We start from the raw sequence: 19,908 nt of genomic DNA, 5'->3' as shown, positions 1-19,908 counted from the left end.
CTCATACAGATGGTGACTTGCTAATGACCATCTAATTCATGCAGGGGATTGTTTCTTTTAACCTTTCTCAGTGTGGATGCCGGAGACAATACTTCAAAGCCCTCATTGACCTTTATTTATTTAAATAAGCATCTTCCTTGTCTGTCATCATTGGGTCAAACTCTCAGCTGGTGTAATTTAGTGTGGGTCCATTGACTCCGAAGGAACTATGCTAATTAACAGCAGCCTAGGCTGTGGCCCTGCCTTTTTTCTAGTATAAATGAAATGAGTAATTGTACAGGTGGATAACTGACCACTTCCCCTACCTCCCCAGCTATGAAATTAGCTTTCACACTCCTCCTTTGATGAGCTAAACAGGGTGGCCTGCCCAGACAAGGATTCAATTAACATGCAAATACCTGACTGAAAAGAAAATAGCTAACACCTCTGTCTCTTTGTAAACTTAATTCACAAAACATTGTAAGTTAAATTATTGTAATTGCTGAGTACATTAAACTAAGTGTTCAGAAAGAAAAGATCACTGCAATAGTAGACACAACCCCAGGAATTAATAGGCCACAGAAAAAATGTAAGTGAAGGAAATACAAAACAAGGCCGTGCAACTTCTATCTGATATATATCCAATTTTGATAATGTAGGGCTCAATCCTGGAAGCTCATGGAACTTTCATTAAGTACCATGAGTGTCCTGCTCATGGAGAACGTGCAAGGTAGGGGCTTAATATTGTGAATAATATTTGTAACTAGCTATTAAACTAGGATAATAAGGTACCCTAGTCACTTAAATACCACAGTGGTACATGCTATTGTAAACTTAAGAGATACACATAGATAGTAATCAAAGTTTCAGGGTGTAGACCAATGTTTCTCAACCTGGGGGTTTAGAGGGGTCGCAAGTACAGAGCTGGTATTGCGGGTGGCAAGAAAGGCAATTGCCTGGAGCCACAGGGGCGCCATGAAACTAAGTTACATGCCTCAGCCCCGTGGGGGTGGGACTCAGGCTTCAGGGGTACAGTAGTTTGGAAAGGTTAAGAACCACTGGTGTAGACTGATTTTTTGTGGGTCTTTGCCCCAGGACAGCATTTTACAGCTGGCTAGGATGGTGCATTATTGACTGGGAGAAGAGTGTTGTCTAAAAGTATTGGCCACTTGCTGAGGCAGCATGCCAGACCGGATCAGTGGTCTCATGCAGTATGGCAATGGCAAAACTTTCCTGACTGTGCTTTGTGTGGGTGGACTGGCCCAGGGAGACGGAGCTCATTTTTTCAAAAGCCATTTTTCAGTTTTCCAGAAGTAAAACACTGAAGAGAGACATTTCCTTTTAGTATGTTGAGAGCAAGCGAGAGAGAGAGAGGACATTCTTTATTTGCTTAAACCTCATTTACCAAATTTCATTGTGAAGAAACATGTTTTGTAGTGGAGTTATCAACTTTTGAGAATCATGAGTTATCAGTACTATTGGTAGAGGGTTAACTCTATTAGCCCTCCTGGCACTAACGTAGTAGCAACCAGAACATTAATGAGGGGTGTCCTTAAAAATATGCAAAATCAAAAAACTTAGCATAATTTATGGCTGTGGACAAAGGAAGGTTTAGTGGTGCAATATGGGAAGGAGAGACAGGATTCTTGAATGCTATTCTCTGTTGTGCCACAGACTGCCCGTGGTATGTGAGCCAGTCCTTAACCTGTGATTGTGTTCGCATCTGCATTTGAAAAATGGACATGTTTGAAACTGGGGGTGGGATTTTTGGAAATGTACATGATTGGCTTCCACAGAACTCAACAGGAATTCTGCCATTGACTTCAGTGGGATCAGATAGGCCAGCACAGGTGCTTTGAAAATCCTATCCAGAGTGTCAAATATGGCAGCTGTCCTGCCCCTTGAAACTGACGTTGGAAAAGGGTTTTTGCCCAGATGTGGTCAGGTCAGCTACATTCTATAACCTTTGCACCACTGAGGGATTGTCCACACTTAAAATGCTGCAGCAGTGCAGTGGTAGCACGTCAATGAAGACAATACCTAGGCCGATGGGAGGGGTTCTTCCATTGGTGTAGGTACTCCACCTCCCTGAGAGGTGGTAGCTGTCTATACTTGAAGTTAGGTCAGTTTAACTGCGTTGCTCAGGGAGTGTGGATTTTCACACCCCTGAACGAGATAGTTATATCAACCTAATTTCCTAGTGTACACCAGTCCTGAGTTCATGAAGTGAACATGTTCTGCTACAATGGAGAGTGAACACAGGTGCCCATGTCCACACCAGCAGAAAAATTATTTCCAACAGCAGTTTAGTAAGACTAAGGTAGCTACTGTACTTGACACCTAGTATCCAACAAGTCTATTTCAAGCGCACAAACAGCCTTTGTGGTTTTGGTTTTCCATCACCAAAATGGAGATGACAGTAAGACTTACCACTCTTTATGGGGATATTGTGAGGCCTCATTAATTTGTGTTTAATGCACTTTTTGAAATTATTGGATGAAAGGTGCATTGGTTTCATTTGGATTACTCTAGTGAATAAAGGCTTGCAAGATTGGGTCCTATTACTGTATAACAAGGTGTGAGGCTATTCCTCTGAGGAGTTTGTCATTGCTATTAAATTAAGCTAGAGAGGTTTCTGCAGTGCCAAAAGGCTATGGTACAGTCAATAAAGAGATGTTCTCCTTGTCCTTCAGGATACACCTTATTGCATCAATGATACTTCCTTTCACCTACCTTTCATCTGTCTTGTCTGTGTAGATTGGAAGTAGGTACTGTCTGTAAATACAGCACATAGGCAATGGGGCCATATCTCAGATTTAACCGCCAGGTGTTACTTTAATATAAATAACAACACATTACATAAACTATGGGGAATCATTATAATATGATCATGAGACATCGGCTATGAAAGGTCTCTTGCATTTAAAAAGCTGATACCCCTCCATATACACACTACTCTGTAACTGGGTTATTATCATAATTTAAATGTTAAGCACGGACAATGTATTCATAATATTGGTGTGATATTTCAGAGTTCTCCTTTCTGTACTTTGAAATGTCAAAAAAAAATTATTGCATTCTAGAGTCTGCATTTTTTAATGTTATCTCTATTCATCACACTAAATTATATTTCCTCTCTCTGATGTGCATATGCAACATATCAACAGGGGTTCACAATTTTCCCTCCTTTATTATCCAAGATTAAATTTCTCAAAATTGTGTTTTCTCTTTCAAATAAGAATGACCATGCAGTATGATATTGCTTCTTCTCGGAGTATTAGATTTCTCAACGGATAAAATATAGAAGCTATTAGAGGACACTGACTTTTTATTTTTAAACTGTAAACAGTATTGGATAAAATTGGTAACAGGGACCTTTTTAAAGCAGCCTTTCATTTCACTCTAATATCCCCAACAATACTTTAGCTCACAGTTTGATGTGGAAATTAATTTTACATAATAGGAAGAGAAAGATTCATAAAGGTCTCAAAGAATATATCTTCCTATATATGTCACTGAGAAGAGTAGTTCTAGTGTCTTGCAATACTGTTCCATTCTCTGTGATAAATGACTAATGATGATATATTACTGTATTTGTGTTAGATCTGCCACATACATAAAAAGGTATCTAGGTCTGAGGGATAATTATTGCAATTACTGTATGTGCTAGTTTTATAATCGCATGAGGGTATAAAAATACACTGGATATGGAAAGCAGTATTTTAGTCTAGGCTAAGGCCCTTGTATGCTTGGAAGGCAGGTATTTATCAGAAGTTTGTGTGACGCCAAACAGTACTGTAACTTTTATGAAAGTAAGCTCTCTAAGGGTGAAACTAATTGAGATGTGGCAGACCATTGCATAGCCCTTGGTAATATTTAAATTATACATAAGGGCTGTGTGCCGCTGTTGGGGAAGGAGGGGGAGGTCAAGTGGCCATGCTTGGTGGACCTCTACTGCCCCCATGTATTGTGGAATAGATTCTGACCACTCTGAATATGCTAGTGTGGAGGGGCTGTTTTGGGGGTGTGGGGCAGGACTGGATCTGCAAATGTTCACAGATCAAGAAGTTGGAGGCTTATGGCCTACCCCAAGACTGGAGGGTTGATATCATTCTGCCTTCCCCCCACTCCTCTCCCCAATGTCCTCTGCAGAACAATAGCAAAAAAGCAGATTACTCTGGGCTTTATATAGATCATTCACACACTTCAACCTCAAAGGAATTCTAATAACTCATAAAATGCAGGGTTCTGTTCTGACTTGTATATAGAGACTTTTTTGGATACAGAAAAGGTGGGCCTGAGTGTAGAAGGAGCAGATGGAGTGGGAGAGGGTAGGTCTGTGTAATGCAAAGGAGAAGTGAGGCAAATTGAAGCTCGGCTGGGAAATAGTAATTAGTGGAACTAGAATGGAGATAATGCTACCTTCTTTTATGAAGCACTTTGAGATCTATTGCTGAGAAGCGCTATGCTGATGAGAGCTAAGTATTACTATTTATTTGTATTATACTAGTGTCCAAAGGACCAGGATGGGGGCTTTATTCTGCTAGGCACTGCATGAACACACAAAAGCACCAAGTAAATTTGGATAGAGTTTAGTTAGTCATTAACTTTCACTGTCACTAAGATTATAAGAATCGCCATACTGGGTCAAACCAATGGTCCATCCCAGTATCATGTCTTCCGACAGTGGCCAATGCCTGATGCTTCAAAGGGAATGAACAGAAGAGGATCAAGTGATCAATCACCTGTCATCCAGTCCCAGTATCTTGCAGTCAGAGGCCTAGGGACAGCCAGAGCATGGGTTGTATCTCTGACCATCTTGGCTAATAGCCATCGATACACCTATCGTCCCTCTTCTAATTCTTTGTTGAATCCAGTTATAGTTTTGGCCTTCACAACATCCCCTGGCAATAAGTTCCACCGGTTGACTGTCTTATGTGAAGTGGTAACAGCTAATTTAGACAACATTATTTTGTATGTATAGTTGGGATTATGCTTCCAATGTGCATTACTTTGCATTTATCAGCATTGAATTTCATCTGCCATTTTGTTGCCTAGTCACACAGTTTTGTAAGATACCTTTGTAACTCTTTGCAATATGCTTTAGACTTAACTATCTTGAGTAATTTAGTATTATCTGCAAACTTTGCCACCTCACTGTTTAGTCCTTTTTGCAGATCATCTATGAAGATGTGGAACAGAACTAGTTTCAGTACAGATCCCTGGGGGGCACTGCTGTTTACCTCTCTCCATTCTGCAAACTGACCATTTATTTCTACCTTATTCTACCGCTATTATTTATTGTCTTTTAACCAGTTACTGATCCATGAGAGGACCTTCCCTCCTATCCCATCACTGCTTACTTTGCCTAAGAGCCTTTGGTGAGGGACCTTGTGAAAGGCTTTCTGAAAGTCCCAGTACATTATATCCACTGGATCATCTTGTCCACATTTTTGTTGATCCCCCTCAAAGAATTTTAATAGATTGGTGAGGATGATTTCCATTTACAAAAGCCGCGTTGACTCTTCCCCAACAAATTGTGTTCATCTAGGTGTCTAATAATTATGTTCTTTGCTTTAGTTTGTCAGTTTGCCTAGTAACAAAGTTAGGCTTACCAGCCTGTAATTGCCAGGATCGCCTCTGGGGCCTTTGTAAAAAATTGGCATCACATTTGCTATCCTCCTGTCTTCTGGAGCAGAAGCTGATTTAAGTGATAGGTTACATACCACAGTTAGTAGTTCTGCACTTTCACATTTGAGTTCTTTCAAAATTCTTGGGTGAATACCATCTGATTTTGGTGACTTATTCCTGTTTAATTTACCAATTTGCTTCAAAACATCCTCTATTGACACCTCAATCTGGGACAGATTGTCACCTAAAAAGAATGACTGGGGTGTGGGAATTTCCTTTGCATCCTCTGCAGTGAAGACTGATGGAAAAAAAATCATTTAACTTCTCTGCAACAGCTTTGTCCTCCTTTAGTTCTCCTTTAGCACCTCCATTGTCCAGTGGCCCCACTGATTTTTTGGCAGGCTATCTGCTTCTGATGTACTTAAAAACATTTTTTATGTTAGTTTATTGAGTCTTTTGCTAGTTGCTCTTCAAATTCTTTTTTGTCCAGCCTAATTATACTTTTACAATTATACTTTTAATTATATTTTGCCAGAGTTTATACTTCTTTCTGTTTTCCTCAGTAGGATTTGACTTCCAGTTTTTAAACTATGCCTTTTTGCCTCTAACTGCTTCTCTTACTCTGTTGTTTAGCCATGGTGGCATTCTTACTATTCTTTTTAATTTGGGGTATACATTTAATTTGAGCCTCTATTATGGTGTTTTTAAACAATTTCCATGCAGCTTGCAAGCATTTCACTCTTGTGACTGGTCCTTTTAATTTCTGTTTAACTAGCTTCCTCATTTTTGGTGTAGTTCGCCTTTCTGAAGTTAAATGCTACTGTGATGGGCTTCTTTGGTATTCCTTCTCCCACCCCCTAAAGGAGGTTAAATTTAATTATATTATGATTGCTATTACCAAGCGGTTCAGATACATTCACCTCTTAGACCAGATCCTGTGCTCCACTTAGGACTAAATCAAGAATTGCCTTTCCTCTTATGGGATTCAGGATCCAAGAGGCAGTCATTAAATATAAACATACAGAATGTTTTAAAGAACTTGTATTTGATCAAACTTTTCCCCTTTATAAAGTGCTTCTAGATTCTTGGATGTAAGTACTTCTAGATCCTTGGATGGTAAATGCTATTATAAACTGGAACTGTTGCTATAGGCAGAGCTGGCAGTGATGCCTACAGTTAAGGTTGCCTAACACTTTCTATTATAAAGCCCTGTTTTCTGTTGCTTATAACTTTGCTGATATTTAATTATTTGGGTTGAAATTTTCCATGCCAGGTGTCTGCCTCAGTCTCAATTGTTCTGGAAAGTTTCAGCAAAATCAGTCCAGTAGTTGCAGACAAAGAGGTTAGGGAAAAATACCTTGTCTTGCTAATGTTGAAAAAAATTCTTATAATTGTTTAATTGAGAAACTCTAACACCTTATTGGAGCAAGATATGAAATTTGGCAGCAGGGGTTGCTCTAAAGTCAAAAAAATACCTCTTTACTGTTCCTGTTAAAATCCACCAAATGTGGCCAAGTTATAAGCCTTTGAAAATTGCTGTTTCCACATGCTGAGTGATTTGTTAGTTTTGCAGTTAAATTCTGTGCAAATTCTGTCTGTACTGAGCATGTTTCAAGGCTGCAGTCACTGAACAGGACTTTCCCTGCAATTGCTCCTTCTGGTTGCTAGGGCTTCTGTGACACCAAGCACTGGAACTGAGAACAGGGAGACTGTCTCTCCTGGGCTCTTAGCTCTCCTGCTGTTGGTGCCTAGATAGCATGGAAGAGGTGGAAGCACCTGGACTCAAAAGAAGAGATGTGAGGAGCAGAAGAAGATGGGTGGATTAGAGGGTGGGGACATAAGCAAAGGAAGACAGTTGAAGGCTGGGTGGAGGGGTATAGAAGCAGATGGGTACAGGTAAAGAAGGGGATATGCTGTGGGGACATGCTACAGAGAAGGTTGTGGAGGAGAGGGGCAAAAGGGTCTGTAACCAGTTAGAAACATTCCCCTCTAGAACCTGAAATTGAACTCAGGATTCCAGAATCTCAACATTTGTCTGCTGTATAGCAAATATCTGAAAAAAATCACAAGCACGATGCATGTCTTATCTTCTTCTAGTGGCTGGTACACATAGCTGCAGTAGGCTCTTATCATCTATCTGTTATTCCCTTAGCTCAAGTGGTAGAGGTCTGTACTGTGGATCTAAAAGTTCCAATTCCACTGATGATCCATTAATGCTTTAATGCCTATCAGACCAAGTGACTAGGACACTTGTACCATTGCCCAAATACATTAAAAAAAACTGTTAAAAGAAAACTAAATTTGCAAAGTCTAACACTCATACATTTGTAAATACTCAATGAAGGTTGTCTATACGACCTTAATTTGGCCTCCTTGTGCATATGTGTTTTTATATGGTTGGTATGTGATCTCACACTGAGTGGATGGTACTTTGGAAATGAATCAGGGTTGCATAGGGAGTGAGGCTGTGCATAGGGAGCTTCATGTGTTGCAGAAGATGGAATGAGTCAGAGGACTGCAGGAAGAGAGAGGATGGTGTCATGGTTAAGGCAGTTGAATGCCATCTTGGAGCATTGATTCTATTCCTGCCTCTGCCATAATTCCTGTGTGATGCTGGGTAAAGGTGTGTCTACACTACAGTGTTCTTCTCTCAATCTAACTGCATCTACATGAGGGGTTAGGTCAACAGCTATGCCACTTAGTGACATAGCTATTTTAAATATAGACCGGTGTAGTGAGGCAGAGTGGGCTTCCTCCAAGCCTGATGGGGAGGGACAACTCCCCGCCTCCTGGTGGGCAGAGCTAGGTTGGGCCCATCCCTCACGTTGGAAGCTGAGAAGCAGGGCAGGACGTATAAGAGGCCGGGCCTCCAGCTCAGCTGGGAGAGAGCCAGGGAAGGAGCCTTGCTGCTGGCCCCTGGAGCAGGGACCAAGCTGAGCCAACCCCTGCCACTGGAGAAGGACCCCGAGGAGCTGCTGAGATTGCCGGATGCCAAATATCCCCAAAGAGATTGAGGACCCTTGGACTAATCCCGGACTATGGTAGGAAGTAGCCCAAGGAACCAGATTTTAGTCCAGTTTTGCTGTCAGAGCGTGAGTGAACATGTTTCGGCAGGATCCCCTCTTGACACGGTGGTGGGATTTCCTGCCACTGTTAGGGTCCTGACCTGGTGGAGTACGGTGGGCCCAGGTCCCCCTATCACCTGCTGCCAACCCCAACCTCTTAGGCCGAATGGCCTGTGTTTGTCTGCTGTCTGCCCAGCCAGAGAGCTAGGCCTTAGGCCTTGTCTACACTAGCACTTATGCTGGCAAAACTTCTGTTGCTCAGGGGGTGAAAAAAACACACACCCAGAGTGACATAAATTTTGCCAGCATAAGCACTTGTGTGTGCAGTGCTATGTCGGCAGGAGAGTGCCTCCCACCGACATAGCTACCGCTGCTCATGTAGGTGGTTTTATTATCTCAACGGGAGAGCTCTCTCCCATTAACATACCACAGCTACTCAAGTGCTCTGACAGCAGCACAGCTGTACCAGTACAGCTGTGCCACTGTAAGTGTAGACTAAGTGTAGACTAGCTCTGAGACTGCTGTTGCTCTGCCCCACCCCAGGGGGCTGAGCCTGACTCTTATTATTTGCTGTCTGCCCCAGCCCAAAAGCTGAGCCATAGACAGTCTATTACTGCACCTGGCCCAGAGGATCACGCCTGACTCTATTGATTGCTATCTGCCACAGCCAGAGAGTTGGGCTAGAGACTGCCTATTGCTCTGCCCTGCCCAGCGTGCCAGAGCACCAGACTCTACTTGCCCTCGCCAGAAGGGTGGGCGAAAGATTGCTCCTTGCCCTGGCCTGCCCAGAGGACCATAGCACTCAACTGTACATGCTGTCTGTCCTAGCCAGGACGCTAGGTTAAAGACTGATTGTTTCTAGGCCTTGCCCAAAAGGCCAGGGCTATAGACTGGTGATTTGCTAATTTCCCTGACTTTGGTTGCTGTGACTTAGTGAGGTGGAGGGGCCTTCCTCTGAGCCTGAGGGGGAGGGACAACTGCCAACCCACTACAACCAGGCCTTAGTCACTTAAACCAAACTTTTCATAGGTGGCCATTAATTCTCTGTTCCTCGTTTTCAGGACTCAGCTAGACATCGCTGGCAACTGATTCTCCGAAGGGCTGAGCACTCTCAACTGCAACTGAAGTCAATGGGAGCTGTGCTTTGGACATAGGAAGTGCTATAAGCATGCTACATTTGCTGAAAAAATGAGGCCCTAGGCATCTAGAGTTTGGAGCTCAAAATTAGTGGATGTTCTTTGTGACAATTTTGTCCTCAATCTCCATGCCTTAATTTCCCATCTGTGAAATGGGTATTATAGCACCATTTCATTTTATGGAGTATTGGGGGGGGGGATTCCTTAACGTTTGTGAAGCAGTCCGATACTGCAATGAGTGCCACAGAGAAAACTATGTAGAAATGTAATGATTCTGTATTCAGTACAGGGTTTGGACTGTGTGCAGTAAACTAAGGCATGGGGCCACACATAAAATACAGAAGATAGGTAGTTATTCAATATATATTTTCTGTTCAGTGAGCTCTATCCATCCTGTGCACTCAATGAGGGAAGTATCCTGTACAAATAATAGTATGTGATTGTGGAATTAAAGACTGTATCATAGGAAAAGCAGAATGTGCGTATGCATTAAGTTCTGACTGCCCTGACTTTGAAACCTTTATGTCCTTTAACAAAGTTTTTAATGTAATATAATATAGACTGATAATTAAACCACTGATAATTAAACCAAAGCTAACAACACCGTCGTGAGGATAAGTGTTATTGTATGGCAGTGGTTCCCAACTCGTGGCATACAAGCCATTCTTTGAGTGGCCTGTGGCTCCCCTAAAGCTGCTGCCTAAGTACCCAGGTGGAGCGCGTTGCTAGTGCAGGCTCCTTGCTGCAGCCAAGGGGACAGGAGATCAGCGCTCCCCTCCCCTTGGCTGTAGCAGGGAGCACGGCAAAGTGCTCACGTGGGTCCTGAGGCGCTGGATGCCTGCTGGAGCCAGAGAGAGAGGAGCACTGATCTCTCATCCCCCTGGCTGCAGAAGGGAGCCACTGCCTAGGGACCCAGGTGGAGCGCACAGTTTCCCTGCTGCAGCCTGGTGGGTGGGAGATCTTCCTTGTTGAAATCCTTCCCTCTGGCTGCAGGGGACGGGGACGCAGGGGAAGATGTGGGCTGCTGGCAGAGGCTGGTGGCCCTTCAGGGTTGTAAAAATTATATTTGTGGCCTTCAAGGCAAAAAGATTGGGAACCAATGTTGTATGGTGTTCTACTCTGATCAAGAATCCCTGCTGTTGAGTGATGCTTCTTCTGGAATCACATAGTTGTGCCTTGGAACAGACACCTGTAGTGATATAGAGGTTGACAGCTTAAATACTAGAAGACACTTGTGTGTCTGAGCAATCTGATAGTTATGACAAACTTCATCCTCATGATGAAGGTAGATTCACCAGGATACAGCACACCTGAGGGAAAGAAGAAGGTGACTATTGAAACTGAGAATATCATTCATATAATTTGAGCATTCTGAATATATGAACTATTTAGAGTTGACGTGTCCTATATAACTGGAAAGGTAATTTTCTCTGGATTTGCAATAAGGTCTTGAATTTGACACATAACCCCAATGTCACACAGTTTTTATGATCTCAGTATAGTCAAACGAATGACTGATATGCTAGAAGATAATTAATTTGCAGGAATATACTCAAATAGTTGAACTTTTTCATTTGTAAAACTTTCCAAAAGCCTAGTCTGAGTTGTTTGTTCCTTCTATATATGCACACAATCCTGTTAATGTCCATAGAATTCTATATGCAGATCATGGAACAGACTATTGAATAGTCTCTCCAGGAAGCTGTGGGAAGCCCTCACTTTGAATAATTAAAACAAGACTGAACAAAGTACTAGAAAATATTCTTCAGGAGATAGTTCTTCACTGCAGAGAGATGGCCTAGATGATCTGGGCTTTCTCAGTCTCTGTAGAATGTGATATGTTTCAATATCTTATTTTTATGATGAGGGCAGGATTTCAGAAACTGTGAGTGCTAAATTGAACATATTATTTGAGGATTGAGACAGCCACCTTGGCCATTAAAAGGATCTTGCAACACCAGTGTAAGGAGTAAAAGCAACTATTGCTCCTTATCTACCTGGAAGTGATTTTTATTATAAAACATACTAGACCTGGGACAAACTTTCAACAGAGAAACATCTAGGAAAAAATTGTAGTAAATACTGTATGCAGAGAATTAAAGATATTTGACTGTGGATAAGGCTTTTCTAGATACATAATTTTAATAGGAAGCTCTGGCTTTGTTTTCTGTCAGCATTGTTAATCTGCTTTGAAACGTAACATACATTTTACTGAAGTTTCTAATTTAGATAAAGAAAATGAAGTAGCAGTTCCAATGACTGAGTGAAGGTTGCAGATATCCAAGAAGTCTTGCAACAAGTTTTGGTGATCGTTGTGTCACATGTTATAAATGAAAGACAAGACGGGTGTGGTAATATCTTTTATTGGACCAACTTCTGTTGGTGAGAGAGGCAAGTTTACAAGCCACACAGAGCTCTTCAGGTCCGATAATATATTGAGATTTATGGGTATATTACAGAAGGCACTAAGAGCATTTTCTCTAGTTAAAGAGGAACAACCAGCTTTGATTTGAAGCCCCCACCTCCCTTTTCTTAGGGTCATAACTTTCTGAATCCTTTACTTTAAAGGTCTTCTGTGTTCAGGATCTATCCCTACTTTTCTTTTTTCCCCAGAAAGATTGTACATGTTCCCTTCAGCTGTTTGAGATGTATGAATATATGAAAAATGCTCTTTCCTCATTTTAAAAAGCCATGCATTTTTAGACAGAGCTACAGCAAAAATCAATTGACGTTTGAAGACTTGGCATGGACATGTCCCTCACGGAGAATCAATACCTGTACTGATGGTACTATTGATTTTCATATTTAATTACATATTGGGAGGTTTAAGTTAAATGAAGCTGCTATAAAATTTGGAGTCTGAAGCCAGAGTGCTGTAGAATAAGGGAACCTTGCAGCAGAATTCAGGTTCAGCTTGCCTCTAGGTACTTGAGGCCTTTATTTGTAATTAAAAGTTAAGAACCAGAGGAAGCCTGTAACACATTGTACCTCAAAATAGCATCCTGTAGCCCCATATTCACCACTTGTATATGGTTATGATATATTTTGTACAACATATGCCTTGTAAAGTGTCCTTTGAAAAGTCATAATTTGCTGAACACCATTATCCTGTTAAAATGTGTTTGTCATAATTGTATATGAACTTATAACATTTTGCTATATGTTTGAAACATGTTGTGAGTCTGGGGAATGCCCACAAACTAACTCCTTAGAGATAACAAAGGGACAAAGACCTTAAATATCATCCCCGGAGATGGCTTGAGCTTCAAGTACACAAAAGGTGTGAGCAAGAAATTTACGATTCACCTGGAAGACGCTTTGAATCTCATGTACACAGAAGACTGCTTTTTCTGCACCCCTGTGGGTGGATAACCCTCAAAGGGAGGAGGAAAGTATAAAATAAAAGACAGTGACATCATCACTTCACCTCTTCTCTTCCACCTCTACTCACGGAGCAAGATCATTTGAAAGACAAAGAAGCATCATTGAACTAAAGGAGTGGTCCCACGCTGTAAGGGGATCTAGCCTATGAACTGCCTACAGTATCTGGTGGGGTAAGAAAGTTGCTTGCTTCAAATTTGACTTAGCTTAGTAAAGTTTAGGAACTAGACTGCAGTTTAATAATTTTATTTCATTTTGTAACCAATTGTAACCTTTTTTTATTTGTATCACTTATAATCTATCTTTCTATAGCTAATAACTTGTTTTAATATTTTATCTACACCAGTGAGCTTTGACTGAAGTGTTGGGGAATCTGTGCTCAGGTTAACAAGGGTTTGTGCATATTCATTTTCTTTCATAAAATGATGGACTTATGAATTTACACTGGGGTGCAAGGCTGGGGCTGGGGTGATTTGTGGATGTCTCCTTGTATACAACTCATGAGTGGTTGGGAGAGCATTCATGTAACTTTGGGTGTGCGTTTACATGTTGATGGCTGTGTGAGAACAAAGCCTGGAAAGGGTGCTTTTCACTAGCACAGCAGTACAAGAGACCCCCGTGGCTGGAGAGTTAAGGGAGCACAGCGATTCCACAGTCCAGACTGTACCCTGGGCGATATCACAAAGGCCTTCTTGCTCTTTATATAATACATGAACAGCCTTTCATATAATATATGAGCTGCTGCCAAATGCTGGCTTCAGTGATGTGCTCCAGATAGAAAATTCCATCGGTCTCACAGATAGTTATTGATAAAATGTAGACTGGAAAACTCATTGCAGTTCCAATAGGCATATTCTCAATGAGAGTGTATTTTTTAATCCTTGATACATTAAATTGTTTTGTAAACCAAGTTAACTGTATGAAAACAGAACACAATTGTTACTACTCCAAATAGCCATCTTGCAGTAAATACACTCTGTCAAGCAAGAGGACAGATGTTTCCCAGTATTGGTAAATGGAGCTTTTAAATTTAAGCACTTCCAGCTCATTCCACCCTCTTCCCTTCCCTCTGCCTCTCCCAGAGGAATTCTTCAGGCTATGTCTACACTACATCATTTACAGCAGTGCAGCTGTAGTGCTTCTAGTGAAAATGCTCTAAGCTGTTGGAAGAGCGTTCTCCCATCAGTTTAATAACTGCTGTTTCCGTGAGAGGTGGCAGTGCTATCTATATCGGCACTTAAGTCAGTGTAATTTGTCGCTCAGGAGTGTGGATTATTCACACCTCTGAGCGATGTAAATTATACCGAAACAATTTTTAGGGTAGAACATAGCCTTGCATAGTCCCATGCTTTGTTTATCAGTGGATAATTTCCCTTGGGAAATGCTTGATATGAGTCCTGCAAATTCTGTATATCCGTTCAGGATGATAAATGAAAGTGTTTGCTTGGTGAAGTTTTATAGCCAGGAAAATGTATTTAACCAAGAAGAATTTTTTAATACAGTCATGGGTCTATAAATCTTTCATCTATTCAGAGAAAAAGTGCTTCTGGATCTTCATAGTCTACTAAACAGTCAGGACTTGTGGCTGTGGATAAATTAATTTGTTCAGCCAGAACACCGTTATTCTGCTTCATCATGGCATTTCATGTTCATTGTGTCTCATTGACTCCATTTCAAATTTGTTTCATTTACAAGTAGAAAAAAGTTTCCCCCCCTAACTTTCAGCCCTATCCTGCCAACTCGCCCCAGATCTGAAAATATAGTTGGGTTTTTTCTAACCTGCGATCAATACTAAACATTCTGTAGACCAAGTTCTGTCTTCAGTTATATTTCTGCAGTTCTAGGGAAAGTATAGGGGAAGAGGTTAGATCAGGAGACTTGGGTTGTAGTCAAGACTCTGCCCCTTGCTCACTGTAACTTTGGGCAAGTCAGTTTGGTCTTCCTGTGCTTCAGTTTTCCCCATATGACAGGTGGGGATAATAATATTTACCACTCTTTGTAGAACACTTTGAGATCCTCTGACTAAAGACATTACTGCTATAGAATCAATCTTCTATCTAGCTGTCTTTAGGTTGATTTATAAAGGCACCTAAGAGAAAATCAAAATTATGAAGAGCTAAAAGTGTCTAGAATAAACTGCTTTCTCCCATTTGATGAGGGAATTTGATCAAGGTTAGGTGGTGATTTCAAAGAAAAATATATACTTCATTTAGTTTTTACTGTGACGAAAGAAATCCCACTTACAGTCATTGTCTGCACTAGGATTTGAGGGCAAAAATTTCCTACTTTTATTAATGCCCGGGCAGATCCTCGACTGCTAGCAAAGTTGGGAACCCTATGAAGATGACACTAGAGGTGGATGGGTAGAGTTTCACATTTCTCTACTTGACAAAGCAATATATAAATTCAGACAAAGAGATATATAATAAAGTCTATGTCTGGGGCTATAAAAGGATTTATGGAAAAAGTTTTACGCCATTTCCAACACTGGTGCAGCCCCATCAGTCAGCACACGAGTGGAATTGTTAATGTAGACAAGGCGTGTTCAGTCTCATGTCGTCTCACCCTGCAGTTAGCGTGCAGGTGCTGGGTGGTGGCGGTGACGGCCTGTGATATGCGGGAGGTCAGATGAGACGACCCTTCTGGCCTTAAGTTCTAGGTCTCTAACCCTGCTCAGAACAGGTCTGTATGACATGGTGTTTAAAGAGGCTGATGGCTGTCGGAGGCTTATCTCTCTAAACACTGTAAGCACAATAAAGAGCTGTTTCCATAGCAAGAATCCTACATTGGAGTTTCATGCAGTTTCCGCTGAATCCAGTAATCGTCGCTTCCTGTCCTAAAGTAACATAGTACTGTGTGCTGTTAAATAGCTGCTGAATTTCAGGACTGGGTGAAATGGTACATGCATACAATATATAATTTGTAAAGCCCATTGAGATCCTTTATCTAGAGGTAAGATAATAACACTTGGGTTTATAAAGAAACTTTCATCCTGAAGGACTCCAAAGTTCCTAACAAACTAGATAAAGGAAAATCCTCATCCACCACTGAAAAGCAGCATCTGTTTTAATAGCCCACAGTGACATTACACAACCATTTAGAACTAGGTGTGAACTACGTTATCAGGGGGAGTTCATGTAAACATTATCTGAGTTGGATTTTTATCAGAACAGCAGGGTTACTGAATGCCTGTACTCTTGGAGCAGTGCCCTGAGATCTTTAATGATTATAGGTAATCAGAACCATTAGACCATCTTCTCTGACTTCCCATGTATCACAGCCCATTACATTTCACCCTGTAGCCCTGTATTGAACCTAGGAACTTGTGTTTGAATAAAGCATATCTGAAAGACAGCACTTCCACCAGCACCATGCTGCTGCCTAGCACCATACTGGGGCATTGGTTCAGTACTAACTCGGAAGAGTGACACCTTGTGAATGGGCAACCCCACAGCATCTGGGTGTGCTTTGGCCACCTCTTATTCAGCTAGTTGCCTGACCCTAATAATTTTATTACACCACTGGGAGCCAAATTAGAGGAACCGTAGAGCAGAGAGTGAGTGGGGCATTAAAAGAGCTTTATTCCAGTCCAATGCATATTGGTTATAATCTTCCCATTCACAAATGAGTGAGTAGCCTGTGCCCGCCCTTGTCTCATCCATAATCCTGTCCAAATTCCCAACAGTCAAACTTCTCCCATTATATTATTTTAAAACAAGACCAGGTACCTACTACCTACTTAGGAAATACTGGGATAGCTTAAAAATAATCTTGGAATCAAACTCTGAGGACAAGAGCCTCTAACTGGATCCACCCAGGAAGACACTGCCCAGAGCTGTATTGAAGCCATTGGGATTCTGTAGGGATACAGAGATCCACGCAGGTGTGGTGTCCTAACTCTTGAGCTCAGGCCTGTGAGTTCCCAGTCAGCCACCCCACACCCTGGCCTCTGCCCAATGTCGGCTGAAACCTGGTTGGCTGAGAAACTAGTGGGGCTATAGCCTCAAGCAAGGCACCACCCATGGGAGCTCTGACTGGAAGATTGCCTGGCTCCATGGATTGGTCTAACTGGGCTGTTTTAAGCCAGAAGGAGCAACAGGAAGTTTGTCTGAGCAACATGGTTGTGCCTGCATCACCTTGTTCCGGAGTCCTGCTCAGCTCCTGCCTCAACCCTGCCTTCATGCCTGTTCCCACCATGCTCCTGCTTCCTGCTTGATCTTTGCCTCTCCTCCAGTTCCTGCCTTTATGCCTCACCCCTAATCATCAGTTATCAGTCCTGGCTCTGACCCAAGCCTCCAACTTTTGACCCTGATTCTGGCTCGACCTTTGGCTCCGGCATTTGGTATCTGACCCTCGGCTTTGATTCCTGGTTCTGACTCTGGCTTGACCCCTGGCTCTGGTAACTGGCAGTTGACTCTGGTGCTGATCCTTGGCTTCATTCCCCAACCTGGACACCTGCTCCGTGCTCTGGACCTTACTCCTGCTCTGAGTAGGCCCGACCGCCTACGCCCCAGTCTATAGGAGTAGATTTACCCTTTTAGGGCCGTCCTCCACGATTGGATATACCCACCTCTGGATCCTGCAGCAATTTTATTACAGTGTGCTTTTCTCTTTCTGACATCCCAGACCTCCAGTAATCCTTGTACAAAGATTTGTGGGTCATGGTGGATAATCAGCAGAACATGAGCTCCCAGTGCATTAACATTGCGGCCAAAAGGGCTAATGCCATCTTTGGATGCATAAATGGGAATCTCGAGTAGAAGATGAGAGGTTATTTTACCTCTGTATTTGGCACTGGTGCAACTGCTGCTGGAATACTGTGTCCAGTTCTAACATCCACAATTCAAGAAGGATATTGATACATTGGAGAGGGTTCAGAAAAGAGCCACGGAAATTATTAAAATTATTAAAAGAAATCATGTAAGAAACCTATAGTGCTAGACTCAAAGGCTATGTCTACACTGCAATTGAAAACCCAGGGCTGGCCCGTACCAACTAACTTGGGCTCACGGGGCTCAGGATAAGGGGCTGCTTAATTGTAGCGTAGATGCTTAAGCTTATGCTGGAGCTCAGGCTCTAGGACCCTGAGGGTCCCAGAGCTCAGGCTGAAGCTCAAACCCAACAGTCTACACTGCAGTTAAACAGCCACTTAGCCAAGATCTGTGCACCCGAGTCAGCTGACACAGGCCATCCACAGGTGTCTAATTGCAATGTAGACATACTCAAAGAGCTCTCTCTGTTTAGCTTAAGAGGTGACTTGATAACAGTCTAAGTACCTACATGGAGAACAAATATTTGATAATGGGCTCTTTGGTCTAGCCGAGAAAGGTATAACATGATTGAGTGGCTGGAAGTTGAAGTTAGACAAATTCAAACGGGAAATAAGGGATAAATTTTTAACAGTGAGGATAATTAACCATTGGAACAATTTACCAAGGGTCATGGTGGATTCTCCATCATTGAGCATTTTTCAATCAAGACTAGTGTTTTCCTAAAAGATCTGCTCTAGGAATTATTTTGGGAAGTTCTATGGCCCGTTATCCAGGTCAGACTAGATGATCACAGTGGGCCCTTCTGCTGTTGTATATGTACACAGTAAATTTTAAATACTCAACTAATTTGTGATCTATACTGAAGTACTTTGTATGCAAATAAAAATTGCAGGTCCCTCCCTTGGTGAGTTTATGGTTTAAATAAATTAGGCATGCACTATGTTGCCAACCCCAAACATACAAAAATGTCAGCCTCCATCCCCCCAAAATACTGTTATTGGCTTAAAAATCATGAGATTTTTTTAAAAATAATTTGCATTCCTTGTATTTGCCTTCTGATATTGGAGTACTTAGGGTTCATATTTTCAAGCTTTTGTCTGTAAATGTGTGGACTAGAAACTTACTTTTTTCTTCTTTTTTTTTTTAAGGAAAGCTGAGGTTCTCAGGTGGTAACTTTATTCCAGCAGCAGGAGCTTTATGAAAAACACCAAATATTGTGAGATTTGCAATAAAATTGAGAGTTGGTCACACAGTATGGCACGGCACGGGATGACAAAGGGTGAGTTGATGATTAAAATGCTGTTAGAATAAGGTATCAAAGAAAATATCACTCAGTATTTACACCTAGGGCATAAATGCCATCATGGACTAACTTCACTCAATTCTTTCACATTTTCTATAACAAGATATGCTATTTTAGATTTCTACTCACTACATCAGTCTAACAGAAGGTCCTGCTTTCTCTAATTGGGCTTAATCCGTCCCTGGAGCAGCACTGTTGAAACCAATGGAGTTATGCCAGGGATGAATTTACCCCATTGTGCCTAACTGCCCTACTAATAGATCTGTCTTGGGTCCAAGTGTTCTTCCAACTTGTACTATAATTATCCTAAAATTGGATTTTTTTAAGTTTCATCATTTTACAGCTTTTTTTTGCTGGCAATTAATTATTCAGAGCCAGGGATGCTCTCAGCAGCTTTTCCCACTGGCTTTTATGCACACTAATGTATATAACTAATGTAAAGTGGAATGTGTTCACACTGATATTTCAGAGTGAAAAGGAAGTGATTTTTTTGTTAATATTACATATTTGATACCTAGCATTTTCTGCTCCGATGTCCTTTCAAAGTCCCTTGTGAACCATATGTAATCTCAGTGCCTAAGTGAAGTAACTATTCCTTTTCTGTTTCTATGCTTTACAGTCACCCTTTATCCTTTACTGGA

This window comes from Emydura macquarii, unplaced genomic scaffold (genome assembly GCF_026122565.2).
Source record: "Emydura macquarii macquarii isolate MOO-44397 ecotype Brisbane River unplaced genomic scaffold, CSIRO-AGI_Emac_v2 contig_1027, whole genome shotgun sequence".
NCBI lineage: Eukaryota > Metazoa > Chordata > Testudines > Chelidae > Emydura > Emydura macquarii.
Note: the sequence above shows the minus strand (reverse complement) of the source record.